General features: G+C 42.0%; 1 pseudogene; it reads left to right on the forward strand.

Moving 5' to 3' along the window:
- The window catches only part of LOC130142100 (ankyrin repeat domain-containing protein 26-like), a 53,119-nt pseudogene that overhangs the window by 6,248 nt on the left and 34,392 nt on the right, over window positions 1-12,479 (forward strand).

Consider the following 12,479-nt stretch of genomic DNA (forward strand, 5'->3'; position numbering starts at 1 on the left):
CAGACCAGCACCATTGTCCTTACTGACTTCCACTACAATCACCAGGAACTACCATCCTTTTGTTTTCCGAGATCTAACATATCCCTTTTGTTAAAATCTGGAGCGGTTTCACCCCTCTTATGGATAGCTTTGTACCTGTGCGTATCCCTTCTCTAAGGTGGTTATGTGTGCTTAACAGCTAAGCTGAAAATATTGTGCCGAGCTGGAGCTAATGGCTTCGTAGGTGTGGATATGCACCTCTAGAGTGAACATGACTGTAGTGAATATTGAAGTAGGTAGTAGCCGTGCAGTAAGTTCTGTGTGTATTACTCTCAGTGAATGCATACAAGTATATGAATTCCTACGGCTATGAATACGTGTAGGGTGGATAAGTGGCTGTTAACTGTTCTATTAAACTGTATAAGCAAGTATGTGGTTGTTTTTACCAAATATGTTTCTTCTCTTTCCCTATATAGTCTTTGTAAACAACTGGTGGCATACGCATTCCGGGGAGACAGAGACGAAGGTGGTGCACAAGGCGACACAGTACCTGGCATTCCTCACCGGGCCGGAGCTGCTGGCTTGACGTTGGGTGCACCTGCTGTGGACAGAGGAGGTAGGATCTTTAATCACGCAGGAGCTCACGAGGAAAATCACTGTGGCCTTTTCTTTAGGGGGTTTGTGTTGTCAGCGCTCGCTGTGTTCGCCGTTGACTTTAGTGGAGGCATCAGGTGGGGTAGCGCAAGAAGCTTTGTGAATATGCTGACTTGTTGCTGGTTGGAGGTGCTTCTTGTCAGGGGTGAGGACAGCTGCGGTTTGTGTGCTACGGGCCCACGTACCGGGTTGTTGTGTTCTGCCTGCCAGATTGCCCATCTGTATAGGTTTTCATACCGAGAGAGAAGGGGGACAGGGAAGGAACTAGGTGAGAGTGGTTTTGGTTTTGGGGTGTGTACTTGTACCTGTAGATGGCCATTCAGATTGTGAAAACGAATTGCAAAAGCAGTAAGTTCATCCTGAGTAGTTGTTCATCTTCCTGTAGTTGGGAAGCAACAGATGAGTTAGCAGGACTGTACATGTACATGATATCCACTGAGTTTGTGCAGTGGTGTTTTAATATTAATAGTTTTACCTGCACTAAGCTGCTTTTAGTGAGTTGTCTTATTTCTCAGCATCAGTTACGATTGTTTCTGTGTAGGTGCTGTAGAGACATACTTAGGAAAAATAGTCTTGGAAAAGTCACTTTGTTAGAAACAATAATGCAACTTCTGTGTGTACTGTATCTTCATGGACGTAGTTTGATTTCCAGTAAAAATAAATAACACTTTTACTTCCAGTAATTTTATGAAATAAACGTTAAAAAGTCCACATTAACCTGTGATCCAGAAAAACAATTGAATTGCCTTGTTATCAAAAAATCAGCTCCTTCAGTGAGTTCATTTTAAATTTAAAAAAAAAACAACCACTCCTTAATTTTTAAGATCCAGTCTATGCTTATGAGCTCATATAGCCCTAGAGGAATCTTAGAAAACTAATCTTTTAATATAGAACAAACTCAGGCCCTATGGTGGGAAGTTCTATCCTTTCTGGTTTTTTTAAGGGTGTTACATCCGAACTTTGTGGCAAATGGGCAGCAGACAGTGTTCAAACACAGTTTATTACTCCTTTTTTAAATATCCCGTGTTTTGCTCATATTTCATGACATATTTTTCCGAATTTACTTTTCCCAGATAGGGGAATTTAATTTAGAGCCAAACTTCGTTCCTTTGACTTAGGAATAGTTATTTTGATCTAGTCAGCAATGTGTAAAGTTTCTTGATAGACTGAAGGAAGATGCAGAGGTTTTTATATTTTATTTTGTTTTTGGAAAGGGCTTGGTACAGGTAGTTTAATCAACAAAATGTTGCTTTTACCCAAGCAGCACTCTGTGGCTGCCTCCTGTGCACATAGATAATTGCTGTGGTACCACATTGTGATGACTGGCAGGCCCGGGTTATTTTAAAATATGTGGCTTGAAGAATAATACTGTTGTGTGATTCCAAAATTAATATGCCCTCAGGGAAATAAGGGTTCTTGAACCAAGTAATTTTCTCAGTTCCTTGAAGACAGTAATACTACTAGCATAAGTCCACAATGTTATGGGAAATCCTCACTTGAAGAGGCATAGGAAGTGTGAAGAGAATATTTATGTGGGTTAAGGACTTGGGAGGAGAAAGAGTGTGCTGTGGTCTCAAACTGTTTATAGTAGGGCTTGTTTTTCTTGAGTAGTATGAATCTTTTTCTTCTTATGCTCAGTCTCCTAGAAAATGACCCCGGCCTGTTGAGTGAGAGGGATTAGTAGCATGCAGGGAACACTTAGTGGCATTGATTCTGCAGTCTCTTGCTTGCACACACAAAGCGCAGGTCCTGCATCCTGAGTCCCTTTGACAGGCTGCAGTGGAAGCTTTGAAGCCCCTGTTAGAGGAGAAGCTAGACTGATCTTGAGACAACGGAGGAATACCCACTTTGAATTCTTTGTTTTAATCTTGCTCTTCATTCCTATTTTTCTGGGATCTTCAATGTAGTCCTTCCTCCTTTTGCTACTTTTGCACTTGTTGAACATTGTTCAAAATATTCACCTCTAGTGAGCAAGTCGGTACATTTAAGAAGCTGGCTCATGCTTATTTGAGCGTATACTTTTTGTCAGAACATGAACCTTTTTGTTGATTACAGACAGACTTGCAAAAACCTCCAAATGAATGGCTTCCACCTCTAGTATATCGAAAGACAGACTTTTCAGATTTGAAGTTGGAATTTCTTTGGCAAAAAGTAATTATGCATTTTTTCTAAAAGCGAGGGTTCAGATTTCTAGTATGTCTTCAGTGGCAGCTTTTTAGCTGCTGCACTGCGTATTGGTGTATTGTTCCTACAGAAACCATTGGTTTTTCGTCTTAGAGCTCTTGGAAAAGAAACGAGTGCTTCAGTGTGCTTTATATCTGCTGTATCACCTTTTAAGAAAACTGAGAAATGGAGAAGGAATGAGAAACAATCTTGAGGTCATTTTTTTAACTCTTACATGTGTGTTTTTGATAGGAGTCCTCTTGCCACATCCATTCCATGTATTTGTGGTAACATCAATATAAGCAGGACGCCCTGTTGCTCTGAGGCAAATGTTATGGCCTTGTCACAAAGACATTTGGTGTTGGGTAGCTGCAATAACAGAACCACACCATTCATTGATATAAAAAATAAAATTTTACTAAGTAGGATGGGTAGAGCAGGCGGATGGTGATTTATATTCTAAAGCTTCTGTTCCACAACACATAGACACGCGTACACACACAAGCACACATGCATGACACAGCAGTCAGTGCACCCGTTTTGGTCCAGTTGTGACCTGCCCTATAGCCCTGGGGGAACAGGGTATTCACTCTGACTGCTTGTCAAGCCTGCGTTCTGGCTGGTGGCGTAGCTTCTCTATGTGAACAGTTCAGCATGGTCAAATCAATATATGCAGGGCTTTTACCTCAAACTGAGGTAGGAAGGGGCTGTGTTTGCGTCAGGCACCATCTGACACAACTGGCTAGTGTATCTCCAAAGTTTGTTGGCACCTACAGATTTTTGGGATGCTTAGACGGAGGGATTTTAAGTGTGCCGTACGTATAAAACACTCTACAAATATGAAGGAATTGCATTGGCAGTCAGTGCTGGGCAAGGACTAGTCAAGCTGAGAGAAACACAAAGTTGGCAGTACAGTAAACTGCCAAGAATTGTTTCGGTGTTTCAAAATATTGGAATATAGGTATTTTACAATGGAGCAAGTAAATGAAGTTACACTGTTTGACACTGTCCCTTAAGAGTAGAGTTCTGTAGGTTGTGATAGGTTTGGCTTCTACTTCTTGTAACTGTAGAGTAGGCTGACGGTCACAGTACATTCTCCCATTGCTATAGCTTTGTTAATGTACTGGTTAGGTTTTCCAGATTTCTGGGAATTCACATTTATTCTGGTGCCCTTGTTTGGTCTGTCCTTGACATGCCTTTCCCTAAATGGATCTAGGAATGCAACAATCTCCTAGCCAGACATCAAGAACAGGAAAACCAAAGAAAGGTATTCCATACAGTAGCATTTCAACTGTGAAACATGTTGTGTGATGTACAAATACTAACACACCTGTGATGTTTGTTATCTTGGAGGTCTCTATTCTGATGGTTTTGGTTTTATAAATTAGGTTTGAGAGCAGGCTTTGGGCGCTTTTTGTTGGCATGTTTTGCACGGGTCCTTTATTACTGAATTGAGTGATAGCTTTGTGTCATTAGTGATAGTAAATAATATTTAAAAAAAAAATGCTCTTCTGTTACTCCAAAATGAAAATGGACTTCAATTAAAGTAGAAACAAGTGATCCCTAGATACTACTTTTCTATATCCCATTTCTACAGTAGGGCATCAAGATCTGTCTGAAAACTAGCTCATAAACTTTCTCTCTTGCTTTTTAAAGGAGAATGGGAACTGGTTTTGATCATTGCTTAAAGTTACTATCCATGGAAAGCAAAAGTTCAGATAACTTACTCAACACGATATGCCCTTTGTTTTCTTTTCCTTTTAATGATTTTGTCTAAGACCTCAGTTTGGCTGTCATCATACAACTTTATGGAAGGCCACCAATCTCCTATTTATAAGCAACTTCATTTTGTGTTGATAGTTAACGAGAACTAATTATCGAGGAATTGAGGAATGCTGAAATGGATACGATGTGGAGGCTCTATTTGGTTTTTTCCTTTCTGTCCTGGGAATTGAAGAGGCCTTTTATTTCATCTTAGTTGTTGATAATTGAGAGGTTTTCATACTCTTCAGGCTGGATTCCTAGAGTTCAGGTTTCTTTAGTACATCAGTGGTGTGCTAGAGTGCGCTATGGTTGAGTTTGCAATACGTGCATCTGGGCCACGCTGCCGTTCAGAGGGATCTTGACAAGCTGGGTAAATGGGCTGTCAGGCCTGTCTTAACAGAATTCAGCAAGGGCAGATGCCAAGTCCTGCACATGGAAAGGAACAACCATTTGCTACAGCACGTGCTGGAGCTGCCTGGCTGGAGAGCTGCTTTGCTGGGAATAGCCAGAGGGTCTTGGCAGAAAGTGAGCTGAGAATGAGCCAGCAGGGTGCCCTGCCGGCTGAGAGGGTTAACGGTGTCCTGGGCTGTATGAAGAGCAGCATAGCCAGGGGACTGAGGGAGAGGATTGTACGCTGCTACCTGGCAGTCCCTGGGTTGTGTCCAGCTCCCTGGGTATAATTTTGAGCCCCCAGTGCAAGAGAGAGTGGTCTTTCATCCGTGAGCGAGTTCAGTGCAGGGCCATCAGACTTTGCCAGCAACAGGACTACTTGCCTTTGGGGAGAGACTGGGGGAACCGGGCTTGTTCAGTCTAGAGAAGAGATGACTTTGAAGGGGACCCAGCAGCAGCTTCCAGTACGTGTGAGGAGAAGACAGAGACAGGTGCCTCCCAGTGGTGCGTGACAGGAAGCAAAGTACAAGAGGCATAAATGGAAACAAGAGAATTTCTAATGGAATGTGGGCAGCTTCACCATGGTGAGAACAGTAAAACAGAGAGGTTGTGCAGTCTCCCTTCTTGAATGGTTCAAGATCAGACTGGATAAAGCCCTGTGAGCCTTATCTGACCTCAGAGCCAAGTCTGCTTTGAGGAGGCAGTTGGCTGAGAGACTTGCCGAGGTCCCTTGTGACCTGATTTATCCTGTGATCCTGTGTGCCAGTTGCTGTCTTAACATGGATGAAAGCTTGGAGCGTAGTATAGATTGCCCCGGTTATGCCTGTTTTGCCTGTTGAATACCCTTTTTGGTGCAGCGTAGAGAACTGCTGGGGATTCTTCTACCTGAGGATAAGCTTTAGATCTTGGTTATGCTTTTTGATGTTTTTTACCTTTTCAGAATAACCTGTAACTGAGTAGAGCACCAGCTAGTAGAGTATATAAACCAGTAAAATCTCTGTCAATAGTGTGTGCTTGTGTGTGCAGTATGAGTACTTCAGCAGTTCATTTATTTACCGTCTTGCTAAAGCACCAGTATTTTGTTACCTGTTTATTAACGTAGCATATTCATGCTATGCTGGTTTTTTTTAGTTTAGAGGTAGTTTTTAAACTTTTAGGTATAAAAGTTCAAAGGAGATAAAACTCTAGTCTTTTTTGTTTTGTCAATTCAGTGTGACTTGAAAAAGCAGTTGTTTGGAAATGCACGCATTCATTCATGCTGTCTTACGTTAAGTTGACTCCCCAAAGTTTCATTCTGCTATGACATGTAGAGTTGTCCAGGTTAAATGTTTGTATGTGCTGGTTAATTTTTAGCATGCCAAATCTAATTTCAACATGTCAATTCGTGTTTGAACAGCAATAGATGACTTGTCGCAAGGAGACTCAATCGGGTAAGACTTTAAACATACCCAGCACATACCTGAGGAATGATTGGAGAGACACAGTACTCATTTTGCTTTACTTTTTAAGAAGCTTGGAGAAAGAGGGGAGTGATGTCAGTTGGCATACTTCTGAGGAAGAACTCGATTTTACTCCCAAGGTACGGTGTATTTACAGTAAATGTCCTATAAAAATAAGTGATCTGAAGGCAAGTTTTCTGGGGGATTGAAAGAAACTACAGTTCTAGCCAATATTGTTTTCTCCTTAGAAGCAGTCTCTGACCTGCCAGCCTTTCTTCTGCTGTGAGTTTTTCCTAAAAGACCTGTAGCTGTGGCAGAGCATGCAGTAGATTTGTGATTTGAGGCAAAAGAGCAATAGGCGACGAGATAAACCCCCACAGTTTTATTTGTTCTTGGTCATTTGAGTCGGATTAAGTTTATAAGTTACTAATATAACCTGTTCTGTTCTTCCCCAAACACTGTTAATGTTTCCTGTAAATTTTGTGATAGAATCCTAACCGATAAAGGGCACTTTTTAATGAAGATGTACTGAAATCCTTCATCACCTAGTTCTCCTTTCCTCCTCATCAGGTTACTCAAGAGTGCTCAGTGGATGAGTTACTCAAATGGGTCATCTTTTTTTCTTCTATTGAGATGGCATTCTGTGCTTGCATGTAATCTCACACTGCATGTTTTCCCTCTTTTTGTGAATGCTTAGGTAGTATTCTTTTTATCAGCTACAAGCTCTCAGGCCTACTTTTTTTGCTAGTGTTCTGAAGAACTATTAACTTCTGCAGTGATGTCTGGAGCATCTGTTCTGTTGCTCTGGGATTCTGCAGCGATGAGGAACCAGTGTTCTAGTTCAACCTACTCTGTAATACTGGAGGTGCAAGCATGTTTAGTTTTAACATGATTTCATTTTCTTGCACTGATTTAAATATAAATTATGCATTTTTTTGGCATGTTTTTGAAATTTAAGGATATTCTGGTAAGTGTACTTGCAGGGACTAATTAATGCATTAAACCTAGGGTTCTTAACAGTTACTTCCCTTGTGCACACTTGCAAGTAAGCATCCAGAAGCTGCGATCTTAAATATAACTGAATTTTACTGAAGTACTACAAATACTAAACCCAGATTTTTAAAACTGCTATGCATGTAACCATAGTTTTGGAAACAATTTTCAGAAGGGTACCTGCATGGTATTTTGGGGGTGAAATACTCACTGAACTGCATATGTGAGGAGTGGTTTTGTAGTTAGAAGTATAGGATGGAGCCAACACCTGACCACTATCAAAAGGACAGCCTGATTACATTTAGTGTTCAAGATTTGATGTGACCAAAGGATTTGTCATTGTCGTTAGTGTTCTAAAAAAAAAAAAATCATTTATTTACAGAAGCTGCAGAAGCCAAATTTGACATTGTTAATGAATGTTTCCCAGCGGTTCAGGAAAAACAGTAAGCTATTTGGAAAAGATTGCATAGTATACTAATATATAAAAGTAGATTTGCTAAGTAGTTTTTTAAACAATTCTTTTCCTTTAGTAAATGAGAAAAGTAGCATTTTGAAAACACAGCACTTGGTCACTTCAGAAAAAATAAGTCATGTTGTTAAAATGAAGGTATTAATCCCCTCCTAAGCCTTTGTCCCTGGCCAAGTCCTTCGTCCATCCTGCCCATCCCTGACTTGGTTCCTTTTCCAGACATTCCCAGATTACTCCATTAATCTGGTAACATGCCTGTTGCCATTTACATAACTCCTTTTGTTGTTTTGACATAACTGCCATGTCTCCAAAGACAGTGAATAATGAAGTATCTTGCAAGTCAGTACCAAAGCAAACTGTCTTTCAAAATCTAAATAATTTGCAAGATAAACAAGAAAGTTGGAACAAGAAAAGCATGATTCAGGCGAAGTTTCACAGAAATGATGACTCCCTTTTTGCAGAATCTAAGATGACAAACTGGAAAAAAGACACCTCAGCTTCTCTCAGATAGTTGTGGTCTTAAGGAGAAAAAGTCAAGCTTCAGTAATGGCTTTGAAAGTGGTAATAGTTCTTTGTCAGCAGGAAAAAACCCAAGGCTTGAAAGTAAAGACCAAACTCTGTCTTTCTTGAACATGTAGATGATGAAGATACAGAAGAAGAGCAATGTGAAGTAGATAATAAAGTCTGTGAAGCACTGAAACAAGAAAGTGAAAACTTGTGCTTGAATAGGCATGAAGAAAAGGTAAGAGCAGCATTTCACTCGGGCACCAAAGTAAGTTATATAAGGATGATTCAATCACAAAGGTATTTTCTAAGGGTAATAAAGGTAAGAACCAAAAGGTAAACTGGATTTCTGTTAATATTTCACGTATATCCATCTTTTGATCATCCTTTTTTTTATATTAGAAAATGCCTTTACTCCTAACCAAAGCAGTTTCTTAGGTATAAGAATAATACTGGGCAGTATTTTCAATATTATTTTATTGGTTGCAGTGGTTTTGCAGGAAAACAAATAGGCAGTGTAATTTTTCTGAAATAAATTCATTTTTTCTCAGTTGTATGTACAGTTTTTATCTGTCAAGATTTATTGCCATTTAGTAAAATACCTGGTGTGATGGCTGAAAGTGAGGAACCAAAAAGTTTGAGTAAGATTGAGAGCAGGAAGTTAGTGATTTTCCTGGAGCAAAGTACAGGAAAAGGAGCGTGTTCCAAAACAATGTAACTGAAATGAAAGCTAGAGTTAGGCTGACATGAAGAATTGCTTCTCAGGAGCTTTGCAGAGCCAGGGCTAATGACTTAGGGCTAATGTCATTGCTGTCTCCTCAGAGATTCCCATGGAAAAACTGAAGGCGTTGTAAGACAAAGCTCAACAAAGTTTCCCTGTTGTCTTACACAGGAAAAGCATTTTTAAAGTTGTCGATGGGTGGCTAAGAAGGTGCTTGCTTCTGCTATTTCCAGCTGTTTGGTCAGTCTCTTTTAGGAAAAATCACCTGAACAGGAGGAAGAGGAGAAGGAGCAGGAAAAGGAAGACACTGGTGAAGAGCTACAAACTGCAGTTGTTGAGGGTGTGAAAAACTCTATTTGTAATGATAGCCATCAAGTCCACAGTGCTTCCAAAGACAACACTGGTGAGAGAAGTGAGTTAGTAAATACTGATCCCAGTTCTTCCTCTATAAATATTAATGCACAGTAAATGAACTGAAATGGTGATTGACTTCTGAAACAGTAAGCTTTTCCCTTGCCTGTGAACCCTAGTGGGCATTGGCAAGGAGGAAAGCAGCTTTTGTTCCTTTTCGTTCATTCCTGAAGAACAAATTGTGGCCTTGGATTCCAAACGATGCTACATGGAGCAGGTGTCATTCTTGGTTTTGTTGCTGTGTTCTCCTTGAAGCGATCAGAACAAAATGCACAGTTGAAAAAGAGGAGGATTAGAGAGTCTTGGGTGTGACAGTAGTATTGCCCTTTCTGGCCCGTACTGTCAGACTGAAAAGTTGTGATTGCTCTTGGGTGAAGCCTGGGAAAGATTTGAGTCAATCTGAGAGAAAGCTGTTCTGTTCCAGTGCCTCACCTTGTCCAGTTTTAAAACGTAGAAAGTCTCTCCAGTGCCACGCTTGAGTGTGCTTGAAAGCATTGCCATGTCAGTCAGGGCTGAGCACTCCGGTACTCGCCTCAGGTCTTGGAGCAGGAGGAGAAGGCACACTTTCTATCGTCTGTCTCCAGAGAGTAGAGTGGTGTGGTAGATGTTACCAGAGCGTGTGTAGCTGCTGATCAAATGCTACAGAGCGGGCCTGGCAGAACCTGCTGTATTCCAGGTGTTGTGCCTATACATGCTCTTCTGTCGGTGCATTTTACCATAAGCCTGCATTTGGCACAGTGTAAGTAGTCCTAGCTGAGGCTGGAACCAGCAGTTCCCCTCTGCTAGGACGGGTGCCCTCACTGGTCTCTAGCGCCTTTCCCGTTTTTTGTGTGCATGTCTCCACAAGAGCGAATCCTGAATCAGTTTTACCTAATGAACTAGCTTAAAACAGAGAAATGAAGATTAAACTATCAGGAACCTACTGAGACTGAGCCTTGCGTGTGCCTAGTAGAGAAGAGATTGGGATGTTAGCCCCTGAGATAGAGACAAGTTGTGTGTTTGGGGTGAGTTTTTGGGCTGTGAGCCTCTCCTCTTTTTAAATGGCAATGCTTAGGTGTCTACCTTCTGGGAAGGTGCAGGGTAAAAACTGTTAGTCAAGGAAGATCTTTTCTGGTAGTGCTACAAAAGGAGCATTGTTTCTTGGTGATTTTAGAGTGAAGATGTGTCGGGTGGTGTTTCTATGGTACTTCTTGTACAGTGGATGGTGGTAGTCAATGGCAATTTCTGGAGCTGTGGACTGGAGAGCAGGTGACCTAAACTCTGTATGCCACAGGGCTGCAGCGTGCTGGAGCCTTTTCCTGAGTGTGACCCAAACACGTCTTCAGTGCTGCTTGTAGCTGTGTCAGCTGTTGTGCATAGCCATCTTCTGCTGGAGAGGAGGCAAGAGAGGTGGCGATCTAAAGGAAATACCATGATGTTGTGTGCTGGGTGTGAAGAAACCCTTGAATAACACTCACTTCTTAGTTTGTCCTCAGCAACAGAACCGCTGTGCATCTTTTGGGCGCAGGGGTGATGGGGAAAAGCAGAGTGAAATAGAAGGGCTCAGTGTCTCACCTCTTCCTGCATTTGTAGATGCCCTGACTGCAGAGGGAGCAGAGGAAAAGGAAGATGCTGAATCTCCCTGGGATTCTGAGGTATTTCCTGTGAAGGAGACCAGGGTTCCCAGTGGTGGGGGTGGGGAGTGAGATCCAGAAGCACTCGGAGCTTGGGCCCTGCCACGGCTGAGGCTTATTTCCCCTTTTCCTGGTTCTGCTGTATGTTTGTAACTGGGGGCCCTTGAAATACTTGTGCTGTGTGCTAGCTGTTCAGCGAGGCTTGGGATGAAGGTAGGTCGAGCTAATGATTTGGGTCTCGTGGCAACTGGCCCTTGGAGTTGGGTTTCTAGTACAGTATTGCGGCAGTGAAGTTTCTTGCTGCTTGAAATACTCTGAGCTCCTCACGGGGGCTGGCGGGATTGTTGCTTTTTCACCACACAACTCTATTCTGCTGACGTGTTCAGTGGTTGCCCTTAGGGTCTGCAGCCTAGATGATGAGCTGCTTTGGGAAAGAGCCTTTCTACCTTTTTGGCCCTTTTTGAAAGTAATGTTCAACAGAAATACCACACATGCTGGCTGTGTTTGCCCTTTTAGTTCTGTCTGTGGTAATGGGTTAAGAAGAAAACGAGCAGAGTCTGTAGCTTACCCCCTCTGACTTTTCTTGTGAGGAAGAAGGAACTCTTCCCCATCTCCTTCTTAAAAATACAAGGCTAAAATATTATTGGGGGGTTTTAGGTAGCCTTGGTTTCTGTAAGCTTTGTCTTGCTCGTCTTTGTTCAGCCCAAATAGTCTTTGTTCAGCCCTTGCAACTGGGAGTAGCAATGTGTTTGCTCCCCACTGCAGGATGTGTGCCTGGGGACCATCAGCACAAATTTGAGTATCGGGTACCAGTTCAGTCCGAAAGTTGGGTCCCCCCCAGACCTGCAGTTACAACCCACAGCTCGAGTTACCGTGTTAATTCTCTCTTGCGGCTGTGCAGTTTGCCAACGTGACAGAATAGTTTAGATGAGTTGTGAGGTTTTTGCCTAAGATCTGAAAACACACAAGTCTGCTGTGATTTTCCAATATACTGTGTCCTGATGTGCCCTTTCCAAGGGGCTGATCAAAGGCTTTTGTGATTCCATGCCATGCAAGTTGGCTTAGCAGGAACATTTTGCATAGAAATGAGTTGAGAATTCGTACCGATGCTCACACCCGTGTTTTATGTTACACAGACAGATTCTGAAAGTCCGGAAGAAGGATCACCTGGTGTGTTGCTTCCAGCTGCAGACAGACACGGAGCACGCTCGCGGATTGTTTCAGGGGAGCGCCAGACTGGTAACTTCGTGGTGGACTATATGTTTGTCTGTAAACACGTATAGGCTGAAGTGAGCTTTTATCGATGTCTGTCTTAGGAATGCACTTACGGTGTGGGTGCGCGCTATAGCAATGAAGTGTTTAGTATTTGTTAATTAACA

Source organism: Falco biarmicus, chromosome W (assembly GCF_023638135.1).
Source record: "Falco biarmicus isolate bFalBia1 chromosome W, bFalBia1.pri, whole genome shotgun sequence".
In the NCBI taxonomy this organism is placed as follows: Eukaryota; Metazoa; Chordata; class Aves; order Falconiformes; family Falconidae; genus Falco; species Falco biarmicus.